At 36.0% G+C, this 17,072-nt stretch overlaps 2 non-coding genes across 2 annotated transcripts; both read right to left on the reverse strand.

Moving 5' to 3' along the window:
- Positions 1-10,742: 10,742 nt before the first annotated feature.
- Positions 10,743-10,850, reverse strand: LOC130942404 (small nucleolar RNA R71). The gene has a single exon (XR_009070974.1). It is a non-coding gene; the product is annotated as a small nucleolar RNA R71 (small nucleolar RNA).
- Positions 10,851-15,379: 4,529 nt separating this feature from the next.
- Positions 15,380-15,487, reverse strand: LOC130942855 (small nucleolar RNA R71). Its single transcript, XR_009071403.1, has one exon. It is a non-coding gene; the product is annotated as a small nucleolar RNA R71 (small nucleolar RNA).
- Positions 15,488-17,072: the final 1,585 nt, after the last annotated feature.

Below are 17,072 nucleotides of genomic sequence, written 5' to 3' on the forward strand. Positions count from 1 at the left end.
TTTATCCGATCACGAGTCCACGATTTCCCAGATATGATTATTCGTTAAAATAAATGTGCATATAATTATTAGCAGCTCTATTGAGACAGCCTCTGCTTTCTACTTACAAGAAATATATACTATTGGGAACGGAAAATTGCTGTAGGTATCATAGTTTCCCTACTGAAGCTCTTGGGTTGTCTCAGGGTAACAAACAAATAAACAAACATCTCTTGGGTTGCCTCAAGCAACAAATAAATAAACAAATATCTCTCTAATTATTTCTATACAATAATTTCTAAAATTATAAAGTTTAAACTTAATAAAATCACAATTTATTCATATTTAGATTTTCAAAAATGCAGGATGTTTATATACATGTTTATGTTCTCAACGAAAAAAGGTTTTGGAAGGTTATGCGATTTTAAGTTTTAAACAGGCTCCTATTTTAGTATTAAATATGTTTAGAGTCCTTGTAACATCCAAGCTATCAGAGTAGCGCAGCCGGAAGCGTCACGCTCTAATAGTAAAGGTGTTACACTTCTTAACTAAATAAAACTCAAAATATAATACTTTTCTTGACAAATTGAAACTCCAACATAATACTTTTCTTAATAAATCAAGTTTCAAAACATAATGCATTTATTTTTTTTATAAACCGAAGTCAAATAATATAATTCTTTTATCCATACTTGTCTAAATAATACTTCAGACTAAATCTCCAATTTTTGTAAAAATTTCGGCAGCATCTCCTTTAAAATTCAGATTTTGCCACCCTTCTCGGATCCCAACCAAACCACCTTTCAAACCCTTTTTAAATCATTTTTAATAAGCCAAAACTAATTCCAATATCAAAATCATTTCCAACTCTCAATTCATTCATTATTCATCAAACACACATACAATATATATATATATATATATATATATATATATATATATATATATATATATATCCAATCCTCAATCTTTCATCATCAATACTCACATTCATGAATAATCCTTCATCAACTCCCATCCACAACATTACTTAACACAATTTCTACAACCAACTCAACAAAAAAATCATTCATCAACTCATTCGCAATATAGTTCCACATTTCCATCAAGGTTACTAGCATTAACATATTTCCATATTTTCACCCTATCCTATGGTCATCTAACCTATCTTTTCACAAAATATTATATATTATCTACGAGAAACCAAAATCATACCTTGGCCGATTCCTCCTTAAGCTCGAAACACCTCAAAAACCTCTCTTTTCACAAGCTCCAAACTTCCAAACGTCAATTTCTCAAATCACCCAGATTTTGTTCTAAACCGCCCAATTAAACTCCAAATCAACAAGAACACAATCTAATTTTGCACAATATCACTATAATCATCATAGGGTTCACTATTTCAATAATTCACAAGGGTTCAACCGTTCCTTATCATACCCACGGATGAAATGGACAAAGCCCAACACTATCCACGAGCTAATTCGATCGTAGAACATCAAAACCACATAATCTATCAAAATTAAAATCTTAAATTTCGAAATTAGGGAAGAGTAGATGAGTAAGAAATTGATAGATTATTACCGAATTGATCTATAATTTTTGTAGAGAATTCTGAGTCGAACACGTGGTCACTAACAGCTCGTCAATCGGGGTTCCGGATTGAAAGTTATGGACGATTGAATTTCGAAGATGTTAAGTTTTCTTTCCCCCGTTTTCTCTCTTCTCCATTCAGCAATGTGAATTTCCCTTTCATTGAGGGAGAAGTGGCTGAAGCCACTTATAAGGGAATGACGGGTTAGGCCTTGGATCCGGTTGAATCAGTTCGACCTGTTGGTCCGATTTTTGGTCAAAATCTTTAAAATTAGTGTCAAAATTTGTATTTTTAATATTTCTATTTCCCTAAACTATAAAATTTAATTTTCTAATTATTTTGAATAATAATTAATTTATTGGCTAATTAATTAATTTCTCGGAGTTTACCACTTGTCACAATCCCCTACATGGTTTGAAGAACCATGAGGTTGTCCATCCACAATAACAGAGTAAGAAGCTATCATCACACATTCCTTGATCCAGTTAATCCATTTGTCGCAAAATCCAAGTTTTCTCATTATCTCCCAGAGGAAAGACCATTCTACCCTGTCATACGCTTTACTCATATCTAGTTTCAAATCCAAATTATACTGACTGAATCTCTTATTCTTTAGAAAGTGTATAAATTCATGTGCTATCAGAACGTTATTATTGATCAAATGACCCTTGATAAAAGCACTTTGGGAATCACTAATAACTCTGTTCATGACCAACTAAAGTCTGTGCATAAGAATTTTAGAAATAATTTTGTAAAAAATACTACTAATACTTATTGGCTTAATATGTATCACAGAGGTATCATTTTCAATTTTTGGAATAAGATAGATATTTGTATGATTAAAAGATTTTAGAAGTTTCGCTCCAGCAAAGAAGCTGTTGACCACTTGTACCACATCCATCTTAATTATTTCCCAGAAGAACTAAAAAAACTTGGTCGTGAAACCATCATCAATAGGGGCTAAGAATGGGTTTATAGAAAAAATAGCAACTTTAACCTCTTGTTCTGTAACTGGTCTGATTAACATACGGTTGGCGGTAGCATTGATGTTAGGTGAAATATCACAAATTTTCTCTATGGGGTCCTTTGGGTCACTAGTTGAGAATAGTTTTGTGAAGTAATTATGAGCAATAGAAGCCATTCCCTCTGTATCCGTTGCTGTATGTAAGGTTGGAAAAAGGTCAGGCGGCCTGCCAGGGGCCTGCAGCCTGACCTGTATTTGGCCTGGCTTGGCCTGGCCTGTTATAAAATAGGCATAGGCCCAGACTCTTTTAAAAGCCTTAATACGTTAATAGGCCAGACCCAGGCTCACTAATTAGCCTTAATTGTCTGTCAAACCTGCCTGGGCCTATTAAAATATAATTAAATATATAAATAATTATTCATTATTAATAAAATTATGAGATATTTTAAATTTATTATATTTATTATAAATATTTTTGTATATTTTAAATACGTTAAAAGTTTAAATTTTTTTATAAATGTTAAATATATGACATATTACATATAAATATTTTTATTAAAAAATAAATTTTTTAAATAATATTTTTATTTTTGTAAAAAAAATTATCAAGCCTTTTAACAGGCTTCAGGCCAGGCTAGGCTGAATAACAGGCCAGGTCTAGTACTTTATAAAGAGCTTATAACAGGTTGTAGGCCAGTCTCAGGCCAATTAACTTTGTGATAGGCCAGGCCTGTTAAGAGCAAAGCCTAGCCTGGCCTGACCTGTTTCCATCCCTAGCTGTATGCCCCCACTTCATCCTCTAACATATAGATCTTATTCTTCTGATTCCTTTTCTTGAACTTAGAATGAAAGAATTTAGTGTTGCAGTTCCCCCAGTTAAGCCATTAAACTCCTGATTTCTCCTTCCAGTACATCTCTTCTATTTCTAATTCATCTTCTATTTCTGCCTCCAAACATTGGATTGTCACCGGATTGGCTTGATCAACTTTTCCTTTCTCGTTTTCTAGTCGTCCCTTTAACTCTGAAATTCTGCTTTGGGAATCAGAATTAGAGTTGCTGCCACACCACTAACTTGTGTCTGCATAGTTTTCCAGCTAGTCTAAACATGGGAGACCCTATAATTGTATGTTTCCAACAGTTCTTTATCAAATTCATCATTTCATATTTCTCGCACCACCTTTTCTGAAACTAGAATCTCCTATTTACTCTTCTTTCAAGTCTCTCTGTGCTAAGGAGCAATGGCCTATGATCAGACCTAATATCATTTAGATGAGAGACATAAGCATTGAAAAATTTTTCTCTCCAATCTTTAGAAACCAACACTCTGTCAAGTCTTTCTCTGATCAAGTTACCTCCAAATTTTCTATTACACCAAGTGAACTTCTCACCCTCATAACCCAAATCCAATAGTCTACCCTCATTAATAAAGTCATTGATTGCTTGGATAGATGTTCGATTTAGGTTTACCTCCTTCCTTTTCATGGCTAGCTAGTATGGCAATATAATCATCAAGAATTGCAATATTGTCCCTACTATTTTCCATTACTAGGGATGGCAAAAATCTCCGGCGGGGTGGGTATCCGCTGGGATTTACCCTTCTGGGGGGGGGGGGGTAGATACGGGGGGCTTTCTGAACCCGCGGGGACGGGGGCGGGGACCTGTTTATTATATGGGGCGGGGGCGGGGATAGTGGTACCCGCCCCGTGGGGATCCGTTTAATCCCTATTTATGTGAAAATACTAAAATGCCCCAGTTATATATATAAAAGATATGAGAGTTGGAGCAAACCCTAGCCGTCACTCATGTTACTCCTCTCTTCTGTCCTCTCCTCTCTTCTCTTCAACTCTATCACTCTAAAACCATTTTCTCTCATAGATTCATCACTTTCGACCATCGAACGCTAATCGCCGACCGCCACCTCCTACCCCTCAGTCCCTCACCGACAACGTTAAGATCCTTTCCTCTCAATCTCGACGTCACAGCTGCAGTGAGTCGTCGTCGTCGGAGTGTCTGAGCCTCTGCATCGCTTCTCAATCTTTGCCATCTTCGCTGCCGGGGTGTCCAAGCCTCTGCGCCACTTCTCAGCTATCACTGATCTTCACCGATCTCCGAGCCTCTGCTCATTCTTTCGGTAAGTAGCTTCTGTGAAGTCTGAATTTTTTTTTATTTTGATTTGAAGCATCAAAAATTTTTAGTTTGTGATTTCAATATTGATTTTTAGTTTGTGTTTTGAAGCATTAGAAATTTTACTTTTTTTTAACTTTGATTTGAGTTAGGTTAACTATAATTTATGTTTTTAATTCTGATTCTGATTTTTATGATTTATGTGATGCTTTGTTAATTCTGTTATTTAAGTAATTTTATTTGTTTATGTTACAATTTCTTATTTTGATTCTGATTTATCTAATTTATGTGATTGTTTTTTTTTAGTTAGGTTAATTATGATTTATGTTTTTGATTCCGATTCTGATTTGCATTACTTATGTTTGTGATTTCTATAATTTATGTTTGTAGGATTTAAGTAAATCGAAATCTACCATCATTACCATTACAACTATTACAATTATTACAGGATGAAGAAGGCTAGAAAATGATTGAAAATTATATTTCTATGATATGATGAATTATGTTTGATTGTTTATGAATTATGGATATGATATTATGTTTAGTTGTTTTTTAATGTAATTTGGGATTATCTTTATTTTTTTAAATTTTTTCTATTTTTTTATTTTATTTTATTTTTATTATTTTTTACAAAAATTTGCGGAGACCCCGGTCCCCGGCGGATACGGAATCCCCGTTACCTGTAACGAGGACGGGGACATGTTTTAAAGTCGGGAGACAAGGGGCGAGGGGCATGTCCCCGCCCCATGGGGACCTGTTGCCATCCCTATCCATGACTTGCAACAGTTGACGAAATTGTTCCTCCCTCATTCACTCTTATGTGCTCAAATATACCCCTATAGCTTCCCATTACTGTCCACCTTGTTGATTCTTATAAGAGAAATGAATAAAGAATCTCTCTTGACGTAAAATCTACACCTCCATCCCTGCTTTTCATGCCACCACCAGCCCACCCGAGAGGCTATTAGGATGCACTGTTTTTCAAAATTGAAAACCAACTTTCTTCATCACACCCTCCAATAACGAGGCATTGTTCTTGGTTTCGCAAAGGAACATTACCTCAGAAGAATGAGATTTAATAATTTCTTGGATGTTGTGAACTGTCAGGGATTTCTCCAAATCCCGACAATTCCATATCAACATCTTCATATCTCCTTGGGTGCTTCTTTTTAGGTGGCACCCTCTCTCATTACAATTGATGTGTTATCTTTTTGACAAAATTTTTTGTTGTTATTTAAATTTTTGGAATCTTCTAAAACTCTTTTCACTCTTAAGACCAGTTTTAATTTATAGTATTTTTAAAAGATTCAAGAAAAAAATTTGTGGACATTAAAAATTTAAATAAATCTGTACAAAATATTCATAAAATCTTACGTGGATTGAATATGATCCAAATTAAATTTTGTATAAACTTCATGCTCCAAGAGAAGTGCTTGGGCTGCCATAATTTTACGTCCAATCTTAAAACTAAACTATATTAATAATTTATGAGAGATTAATTATATATATAATAAATTTTAGATTTTTGTTATCTAAAATAATATTATATGACTAATAAATTTTATTTTTTTAGTAAATACTTAATTAGTAAAGATATTTTTATATTAAATTTTAACCTAAATTTAAATAGTATAAAAATAAAATATTAATTAATATTAATAAAAAATATTATCCCATAATATTTTTAATCTATTTTAAATAAAAATGATAAATACAAAACATATCTAAAAGATAAAAATAAATATATAATCAAGGATAAAATAAATAATCTAAATATCAGAATCCTGACTTATTATCTCCTTACTTTATGACCATTTTCAAATAAGTATGACAACATTGGAAATAAGTCATAATCTCAAATTCGATGAAGATAAATACGACAACGTAATCTCACTATACAATTAGACTTTTTTTGGGATTGTTTCTTTTGTCTCTAACTTAATTAATGCTCCTTTCGTTTTTTCAAATATATAGTTCAACTTTAACATATATTGCATGGCCAATTATATGATATAGATTTATGCATACAAATGCAAAGACGTGTTGACAAGTGGCAAGATGATGATTATAAGAAATAGGTTTGGCAGAGTTCTATAAGCTTGTCTGCCTTGATAGTTTAAAGGGGAGCTGACTAATGAGAATATGGAATAAAGAGCCGATGTTACAGTTTTCCAATTGGATTTAGAGAGGTGGGTTGGGACATTATTTTATTTTTTTTGTTTTTGGTCATCAATGGTGGGCTCTTTTAAGCTAATTAAGGTTATACATCTTCTATACTGCTTCATGGTGTAACAGAACACTGCACTTATGTAGTCCCTCTTCTACTATCGTCATCGTGGTGTTCGTTGATGAGCGGATAATTTATATACTTTTTGTCATTGTTTTTAGGTAGTTTTTAGTAGGATCTAATTACTTTTAGGGATGTTTTTTATTAGCTTTTATGCAAAATTCACATTTCTGGACTTTACTATGAGTTTGTGTATTTTTCTGTGATTTCAGGTATTTTCTGGCTGAAATTGAAGGACCTGAGCAAAAATCTGATAGGAGGCTGAAAAAGGACTACAGATGCTGTTAGATTCTGACCTCCCTGTACTCGAAATAGATTTTCTAGAGCTACAGAACTCCAAATGGTGCGCTCTCAATTGCGTTGGAAAGTAGACATCCAGGGCTTTCCAGAAATATATAATAGTCTATACTTTATTCGAGTTTAGATGATGCAAACTGGCGTTCAACACCAGCTCCATGCTGCATTCTAGAGTAAAATGCCAGAAACACGTCACGAACCAGAGTTAAACGCCAAAAACACGTTACAACTTGGCATTTAACTCCAAGAGAAGCCTCTGCACGTGTAAAGCTCAAGCTCAGCCCAAGCACACACCAAAGTGGGCCCCAGAAGTGGATTTCTGCACTTAGACTTATTTCTATAACCCTAGTAACTAGTTTAGTATAAATAGAACTTTTTACTATTGTACTATGGGTCTTTTTTTCCCTATTTTCAAATTCATATGCAATTTAGGGAGGCTGGGCATTCGGCCATGCCTAGACCTTGTACTTATGTATTTTCAACGGTGGAGTTTCTACACACCATAGATTAAGAGTGTAGAGCTCTGCTGTTCCTCGAGTATTAATGCAATTACTACTGTTCTTCTATTCAATTCACGCTTATTCTTATTCTAAGATATCCATTCGCACTTAAAAACCTGATGAATGTGATGATTATGTGATGCTCATCACCATTCTCACTTATGAACGTGTGCCTGACAACCACTTTCGTTCTACATGCAAATAAGCTTGAATGAATATCTCTTGGATTCTTTAATCAGAATCTTCGTGGTATAAGCTAGAATCCATTGGCAGCATTCTTGAGAATCCGAAAAGTCTAAACCTTGTCTGTGGTTTTTCGAGTAGGATTCAGGGATGGAATGACTGTGACGAGCTTCAAACTCGCGACTGTAGGGCGTGGTGACAACGCAAAAGGATAGTAAATCCTATTCCTGCATGATCGAGAACCGACAGATGATTAGCCATGCGGTGATAGCACACCTGGACCATTTTCACTGAGAGGATGGACGGTGGCCATTGACAACGGTGATCCCCCAACATACAGCTTGCCATGGAAAGGAGTAAGAATGATTGGATGAAAGCAGTAGAAAAGCAGAGATTCAGAAGGAACATAGTATCTTCATGCACTTATTTGGAATTCCCACCAATGAATTACATAAGTATCTCTATCTCTATTTTATGCTTTATTTATCTTTATATTCGAAAACCATTATAACCATTAGAATCCGCCTGACTGAGATTTACAAGATGACCATAGCTTGCTTCATACCAACAATCTCCGTGGGATCGACCCTTACTCACGTAAGGTTTATTACTTGGACGACCCAGTGCACTTGCTGGTTAGTTGCGCGAAGTTGTGAAAAAGAGTGATATTACAATTGTGCGTACCAAGTTGTTGGCGCCATTGAGATCACAATTTCGTGCACTATGTTTTTGGCGCCGTTGCCGGGAATTGTTCGAGTTTGGACAACTGACGGTTCATCTTGTTGCTCAGATTAGGTAATTTTCTTCTTATTTTCTTTTCAAAAAGTTTTCAAAAATCTTTCAAAATTTTTTTTATTTATTTTCGTTTTTTCAAAAAGAAATTTTCGAAAAACCCAAAAAATTAATAAAATCATAAAAACAAAAAATATTTTGTGTTTCTTGTTTGAGTCTAATGTCAATTTTTAAGTTTGGTGTCAATTGCATGTTTTTAAAATTTATGCATTTTTTCGAAAAATTCATGCATGGTGTTCTTCATGATCTTCAAGTTGTTCTTGGTAAGTCTTCTTGTTTGATCTTCATATTTTCTTGTTTTGTGTCTTTTGTTGTTTTTCATATGCATTTTTGCATTCATAGTGTCTAAGCATGAAAAATTTCTAAGTTTGGTGTCTTGCATATTTTTCTTTTCTTGAAAATTTTTCAAAAATAAGTCTTGATGTTCATCTTGATCTTCAAAGTGTTCTTAGTGTTCATCATGACATTCATAGTGTTCTTGCATGCATCATTGGTTTTGATCCAAAATTTTTATGTGTTAAGTCATATTTGTGTTTTTCTCTCTCCTCATTAAAAATTCAAAAATAAAAAAATATCTTTTGCTTATTTTTCTCATAAATTTCGAAATCTTTGAGTTGACTTAGTCAAAATTTTCTAAAATAAGTTGTTTCTTGTTAGACAAGTCAAGATTTCAATTTTAAAAATCTTATCTTTTCAAAATCTTTTTCAAAAATCAAATCTTTTTTATTTTTTTATTTTCGAAAATTTTTAAAATTGATTTTCAAAATCTTTTTCTTATCTTTATTTCATGATTTTCGAAAACTTTACTAAAAATTAATGTGATTGATTAAAAAATTTGAAGTTTGTTACTTTCTTGTTAAGAAAGGTTCAATCTCTAAATTCTAGAATCATATCTTTTAGTTTCTTGTTAGTCAAGTAATCAATTTTAATTTTAAAAAAAATCAAATCTTTTTAATTTTCTTTTCAAATCTTTTTCAAAACAAATCTCAATCATATCTTTTCAATCATATATTTTTTCAAAATCAATTTCAAAAATCTTTTCTAACTCCTTATCTTTTCAAAATTAATTTTCAAATATTTTTCAACTAACTGATTGACTTTTTATTTGTTTTACTATTTCTTATCTTTTTCAAAACCACCTAACTACTTTTCTCTCTCATCTTTCAAAAATCATCTTACCCTTTTTCAAAATTCTTTTTAATTATCTAATTGTTTCAAATTTTAATTTTAATTTTATTTCTTCTCTTAATTTTCAAAAATCACTAACCTTCTTTCAAAAATAATTTTCAAAATTCTCCCCCTCTCATCTCTTTCTATTTATTTTATGTATACTAACACTTCTCTTCATCTAAAAATTTGAACCCTCTCTTCTCCTTTGTGTTCGAATTTTTCTCTTCCTTCTTCTATTCTTTTCTTCTTCTACTCACATAAAGGAATCTCTATACTGTGACATAGAGGACTCCTCTTCTTTTCTGTTCTCTTCTTTTTCATATGAGCAGGAGCAAGGACAAGGACATTCTTGTTGAAACAGATCCTAAACCTGAAAGGACTCTAAAGAAGAAGCTAAGAGAAGCTAAAGCACAATAATCCAGAGAAAACCTTACAGAGAATCTCGAAAAAGAAAGAGGCATGGCCGAACCCAACAACAATGCAAAGAGGATGCTTGGTGATTATACTACACCTACTTCCAATTTTTATGGAAGAAGCATCTCAATCTCTGCCATTGGAGCAAACAATTTTGAGCTGAAGCCTCAACTAGTTGCTCTAATGCAACAGAACTGCAAGTTTCATGGACTTCCATCAGAAGATCCTTATCAGTTTTTAATTGAATTCTTGCAGATCTGTGATACTGTTAAGACTAATGGAGTAGATCCTGAAGTCTACAGGCTCATGCTTTTCCCTTTTGCTGTAAGAGACAGAGCTAGAACATGGTTGGACTCACAACCTAAAGATAGCCTGGACTCTTGGGATAAGCTGGTCACGGCCTTCTTGGCCAAGTTCTTTCCTCCTCAAAAGCTGAGCAAGCTTAGAGTGGATGTTCAAACCTTCAAGCAAAAAGATGGTGAATCCCTCTATGAAGCTTGGGAAAGATACAAGCAGTTGACCAAAAAGTATCCTTCTGACATGCTTTCAGAGTGGACTATTTTGGATATATTCTATGATGGTCTATCTGAGTTCTCTAAGATGTCACTGGACCATTCTACAGATGGATCCATTCACCTAAAAAAAACGCCTGCAGAAGCTCAAGAACTCATTGACATGGTTGCAAATAACCAATTCATGTACACCTCTGAGAAGAATCCTGTGAATAATGGGACGCCTCAGAAGAGGGGAGTTCTTGAAATTGATGCTCTGAATGCCATATTGGCTCAGAACAAAATGTTGACTCAGCAAGTCAACATGATTTCTCAGAGTCTGAATGGATTACAAAATGCATCCAACAGTACTAAAGAAGCATCTTCTGAAGAAGAAGCCTATGATCCTGAGAACCCTGCAACGGTAGAGGTGAATTACATGGGTGAAGCCTATGGAAACACCTATAATCCCTCATGGAGAAATCATCCAAATTTCTCATGGAAGGATCAACAAAAGCCCCAACAAGGCTTTAATAATGGTGGAAGAAACACGTTTAGCAATAGCAAGCCTTTTCCATTATCTTCTCAGCAACAGACAGAGAATTTTGAGCAGAGCCCCTCTAGCTTAGCAAACATAGTCTCTGATCTATCTAAGGTCACTTTAAGTTTCATGAATGAAACAAGGTCCTCCATTAGAAACTTAGAGGCACAAGTGGGTCAGCTGAGTAAGAAAATCATTGAAACTCCTTCTAGTACTCTGATGAGCGGATAATTTGTACCCTTTTTGGCATTGTTTTTAGTATGTTTTTAGTATCTTTTAGTTAGTTTTTATTATATTTTTATTAGTTTTTAGTTAAAATTCACTTTTCTGGACTTTACTATGAGTTTGTGTATTTTTCTGTGATTTCAGGTATTTTCTGGCTGAAATTGAGGGATCTGAGCAAAAATCTGATTCAGAGACTGAAAAGGACTGCAGATGCTGTTGGATTCTGACCTCCCTGCACTCGAAGTGGATTTTCTGGAGCTACAGAAGCCCAATTGGCGCGCTCTCAACGGCGTTGGAAAGTAGACATCCTGGGCTTTCCAGCAATATATGATAGTCCATACTTTGCCCAAGATTTGATGGCCCAAACCGGCGTTCAAAGTCACCTACAGAAATTCCAGCGTTAAACGCCGGAACTGGCACCTAAATGGGAGTTAAACGCCCAAACTGGCACCAAAGCTGGCGTTTAACTCCAAGAAGAGTCTCTACACGAAAATGCTTCATTGCTCAGCCCAAGCACACACCAAGTGGGCCCGGAAGTGGATTTTTATGTCATTTACTCATCTTTGTACACCCTAGGCTACTAGTTTTCTATAAGTAGGACCTTTTACTATTGTATTTTCATCTTTGGAATCTTTGGATTATCTTTAGATCCTTTGATCATCTTTGGACATCTAGTTCTTAGATCATTGGGAGGCTGGCCATTCGGCCATGCCTAGACCTTGTTCTTATGTATTCTCAACGGTGGAGTTTCTACACACCATAGATTAAGGTGTGGAGCTCTGCTGTACCTCGAGTATTAATGCAATTACTATTGTTCTTCTATTCAATTCCGCTTGTTCTTTGTCCAAGATATCACTTGTTCTTCAACTTGATGAATGTGATGATCCGTGACACTCATCATCATTCTCACTCATGAACAAGGTGACTGACAACCACTTTTGTTATACAAGCAATCAAGGCTCTAGTGTTTATCTCTTGGATTCCTGATACACGATGCATGGTTGATCGCCTGACAACCGAGTGCTCGCCTGACAAACGAGCCAGCCATTCCGTGAGATCAGAATCTTCGTGGTATAGGCGAGAACTGATGGCGGCTTTCAAGAGAATCCGGAAGGTCTAACCTTGTCTGTGGTATTCTGAGTAGGATTCAATGATTGAATGACTGTGACGTGCTTCAAACTCCTAGCAGGCGGGGCGTTAGTGACAGACGCAAAAGAATCAATGGATTCTATTCCGGCCTGACCGAGAACCGACAGATGATTACCCATGCTGTGACAGAGCATAGGCAACGTTTTCACTGAGAGGATGGGAGGTAGCCACTGACAACGGTGAAACCCTACATGAGCTTGCCATGAAAAGGAGTAAGAAGGATTGGATGAAGACAGTAGGAAAGCAGAGAGACGGAAGGGAAGGAATCTTCATTCGCTTATCTGAAGCTCTCACCAATGATATACATAAGTATCTTTATCTTTATCTTTATGCTTTATTCGTTTATCACTATACCCATTCGAGTCTGCCTGACTGAGATTTACAAGGTGACCATAGCTTGCTTCATAGCAACAATCTCCGTGGGATCGACCCTTACTCGCGTAAGGTTTATTACTTGGACGACCCAGTGCAATTGCTGGTTAGTTGTGCGAAGTTGTGTTTATGCCATGGTATTGAGCACCAAGTCTTTGGAGCCATTACTAGGGATTGTTTTGAGTTGTAGTGATCACAATTTCGTGCACCAAGTTTTTGGCGCCGTTGCCGGGGATTGTTCAAGTTTTGAGCAAGCTTTTGGTCCGGTAACATCAGTGCCAAAGTTCTGATCCGGCAACAGCACCAAGTTTTTGGCGCCGTTGCCGGGGATTGTTTTTGTGTATGGACAACTGACGGTTCATCTTGTTGCTTAGATTAGGTATTTTTTTTTCAGAGTTCTTAAAAATGAATTCTAGTGTTTCATGGTGATCTGTTGAAATCTGGCTGGCTGTGAAGCCATGTCTAATCTTATTGGACCGAGGTTTCAACTAATCATCACAATAGCTTGTTGATCTCTATCAATCTTGCTATTGGAGCAATGATCTGCTAAGGCTTGGCTGGCCATTGGCCATGTCTAGTGTTTTGGACCGAAGCTTTCTTTGAAAGCTTGGCTGGCTGTGAAGCCATGTCTAATTCCTGGACCGGAGTCTTAGACTAGCATTGCAATGATTCCTGGAAATTCAAATTAAGAATTCTGAAACCTTTATTTTCTATTTTCATATAACTTTCAAAAAAAAAGCACAAAAAAATTTTCAAAATCATAAAAACCAAAAAAATTTTTATGTTTCTTGTTTGAGTCTAGTGTCTAATCTTAAGTTTGGTGTCTTGCATGCCTTGTTTATTTGATCTTGGTTCTATTTTCAAGTCAATAGTACAGGGAACTGAAGATTCAGAACATGCAGCAGAGGAATTACACAGAAAAAGCTGGGCGTTCAAAACACCCAGTGAAGAAGGACAGACTGGCGTTTAAACGCCAGCCAGGGTACCTGGTTGGGCGTTTAACGCCCAAAAAGGTAGCATTTTGGGCGTTAAACGCCAGAATGGATACCATTCTGGGCGTTTAACGCCAGGATGGCACTAGGGGGAAGATTTTATTTTTCAAATCAAATTTTTTTCAAGTTTTCAAAGTTTTTCAAAATCAAATCTTTTTCAAATCATATCTTTTCAATCAAATATTTTCAAAATCAATTTCTTTCCTTTTTCAAAGATACTTACTAACAATTAATGATTTGATTGAACATCTCAAGTTTGTTACCTTTTCTGTTGAGAAAGGTTTAATGTTTGAATCATATCTTTTCTTGTTAGGCAAGTCATTAATTTTTAAAATCAAATCTTTTTAAAATGTTTTTCAAATCATATCTTCTCAATCACATTTTTTTAAAACCAATCATATCTTCTTAACCACATCTTTTTCAAAATAGTTTTCAATCAAATCTTTTTAATTTCTAATTTCAAAATCTTTTTCAAAAAATCACTTGATTTCTTTCCCACTCTTATTTTCGAAAATCAATTAAGTGTTTTTCAAAAAGTTTTCAAGATCTTTTTAACTTAATTTTCGAAAATCTTCTTCCCCTCTTCTCACATCCTTCTATTTATGGAGTATAACTCCTTCTTAATGCACAATTCGAACTCTATCTAATCAAGTTCGAATTCTTCTACCTCTTTCTTCTATTTTTCTTTTCCTCTGACACTTCAAGGAATCTCTATACTGTGACATAGAGGATTCCACATTTTCTTGTTCTCTTCTCTTTCATATGAGCAGGAGCAGAGACAAAGGCATTCTTGTTGAAGCTGACCCTGAACCTGAAAGGACCTTGAAGCGAAAGCTAAGAGAAGCTAAGGCACAACTCTCTGTTGAGGACCTGACCGAATTCTTCAAAGAAGAAGAACCCATGGCAGCCGAAAACAACAACAATGCCAACAATGCAAGGAAGGTGCTGGGTGACTTTACTGCACCTACTCCTGACTTCTATGGGAGAAGCATCTCTATCCCTGCCATTGGAGCAAACAACTTTGAGCTTAAGCCTCAATTAGTTTCTCTAATGCAACAGAATTGCAAGTTCCATGGACTTCCATTGGAAGATCCTCATCAGTTTTTAGCTGAGTTCTTGCAAATCTGTGACACAGTCAAGACTAATGGAGTCGACCCTGAGGTCTACAGACTGATGCTATTCCCTTTTGCTGTAAGAGACAGAGCTAGAATATGGTTGGACTCTCAACCTAAAGAAAGCCTGGACTCTTGGGAAAAGCTAGTCAATGCCTTCTTGGCAAAGTTCTTTCCACCTCAAAAATTGAGTAAGCTTAGAGTGGAAGTCCAAACCTTCAGACAGAAGGATGGTGAATCCCTCTATGAAGCTTGGGAAAGATACAAACAATTAATCAGAAAATGTCCTTCAGACATGCTTTCTGAATGGAGCATCATAGGTATTTTCTATGATGGTCTCTCTGAACTATCCAAGATGTCTTTGGATAGCTCTGCTGGAGGATCTCTTCATCTGAAGAAGACGCCTACAGAAGCTCAAGAGCTCATTGAAATGGTTGCAAATAACCAATTCATGTACACTTCTGAAAGGAATCCTGTGAACAATGGGACAAGTCAGAAGAAAGGAGTTCTTGAGATTGATACTCTGAATGCCATACTGGCTCAGAACAAGATATTGACTCAACAAGTCAATTTGATTTCTCAAAGTCTGTCTGGAATGCACAATGCACCTGGCAGTACTAAGGAAGCTTCATCTGAAGAAGAAGCTTATGATCCTGAGAACCCTTCAATGGAAGAGGTGAATTACCTAGGAGAACCCTATGGAAACACTTATAATTCTTCATGGAGAAATCATCCAAATTTCTCATGGAAGAATCAAGAGAGACCTCAACAAGGTTTCAACAACAACAATGGTGGAAGAAACAGGTTTAGCAATAGCAAGCCTTTTCCATCATCTTCTCAGCAACAGACAGAGAATTCTAAGCAGAACCCCTCTGACTTAGCAACCATGGTCTCTGATCTAATCAAAACCACTCAAAGTTTCATGACTGAAACAAGGTCCTCCATTAGGAATTTGGAGGCACAAGTGGGACAGCTGAGCAAGAAAGTTACTGAACTCCCTCCTAGTACTCTCCCAAGTAATACAGAAGAAAATCCAAAAGGAGAGTGCAAAGCCATAACCATGGCCGAATCTGGAGAGGGAAGAGAGGAAGTGGACGCCACTGAGGAAGGCCTCACTGGGCGTGCACTAGCCTCCAATGAGTTCCCCAATGAGGAACCATGGGAATCTGAAGCTCAAAATGAGACCATAGAGATTCCATTGGACTTACTTCTGCCTTTCATGAGCTCTGATGAGTATTCTTCCTCTGAAGAGGATGAGTATGTCACTGAAGAGCAAGTTGCTAAATACCTTGGAGCAATCATGAAGCTAAATGACAAGTTATTTGGAAATGAGACTTGGGAGGATGAACCCCCTTTGCTCACCAAAGAACTGGATGACTTGTCTAGGCAGAAATTACCTCAAAAGAAACAAGATCCTGGGAAGTTTTCCATACCTTGTACCATAGGCACCATGACCTTCAACAAGGCTCTGTGTGACTTAGGGTCAAGTGTAAACCTCATGCCTCTCTCTGTAATGGAGAAGCTAGGGATCTTTGAGGTGCAAGCTGCAAGAATCTCATTAGAGATGGCAGACAACTCAAGAAAACAAGCTCATGGACTTGTAGAGAATATTTTGGTAAAAGTTGAAGACCATTACATCCCTACTGATTTCATAGTCCTAGAGACTGGGAAGTGCATGGATGAATCCATCATCCTTGGCAGACCCTTCCTAGCCACAGCAAAGGCTGTGATTGATGTTAATGGAGGAGAACTGATCATTCAAGTGAATGAAGAATCCTTTGTGTTTAAGGCTCAAGGATACCCCTCTGTCACCATAGAGAGGAAGCATGAAGAGCTTCTCTCAAATCAGAGACAAACAGAGCCCCCACAGTCAAACTCTAAGTTTG

The sequence above is a fragment of the Arachis stenosperma genome, chromosome 7 (genome assembly GCF_014773155.1).
Source record: "Arachis stenosperma cultivar V10309 chromosome 7, arast.V10309.gnm1.PFL2, whole genome shotgun sequence".
In the NCBI taxonomy this organism is placed as follows: Eukaryota; Viridiplantae; Streptophyta; class Magnoliopsida; order Fabales; family Fabaceae; genus Arachis; species Arachis stenosperma.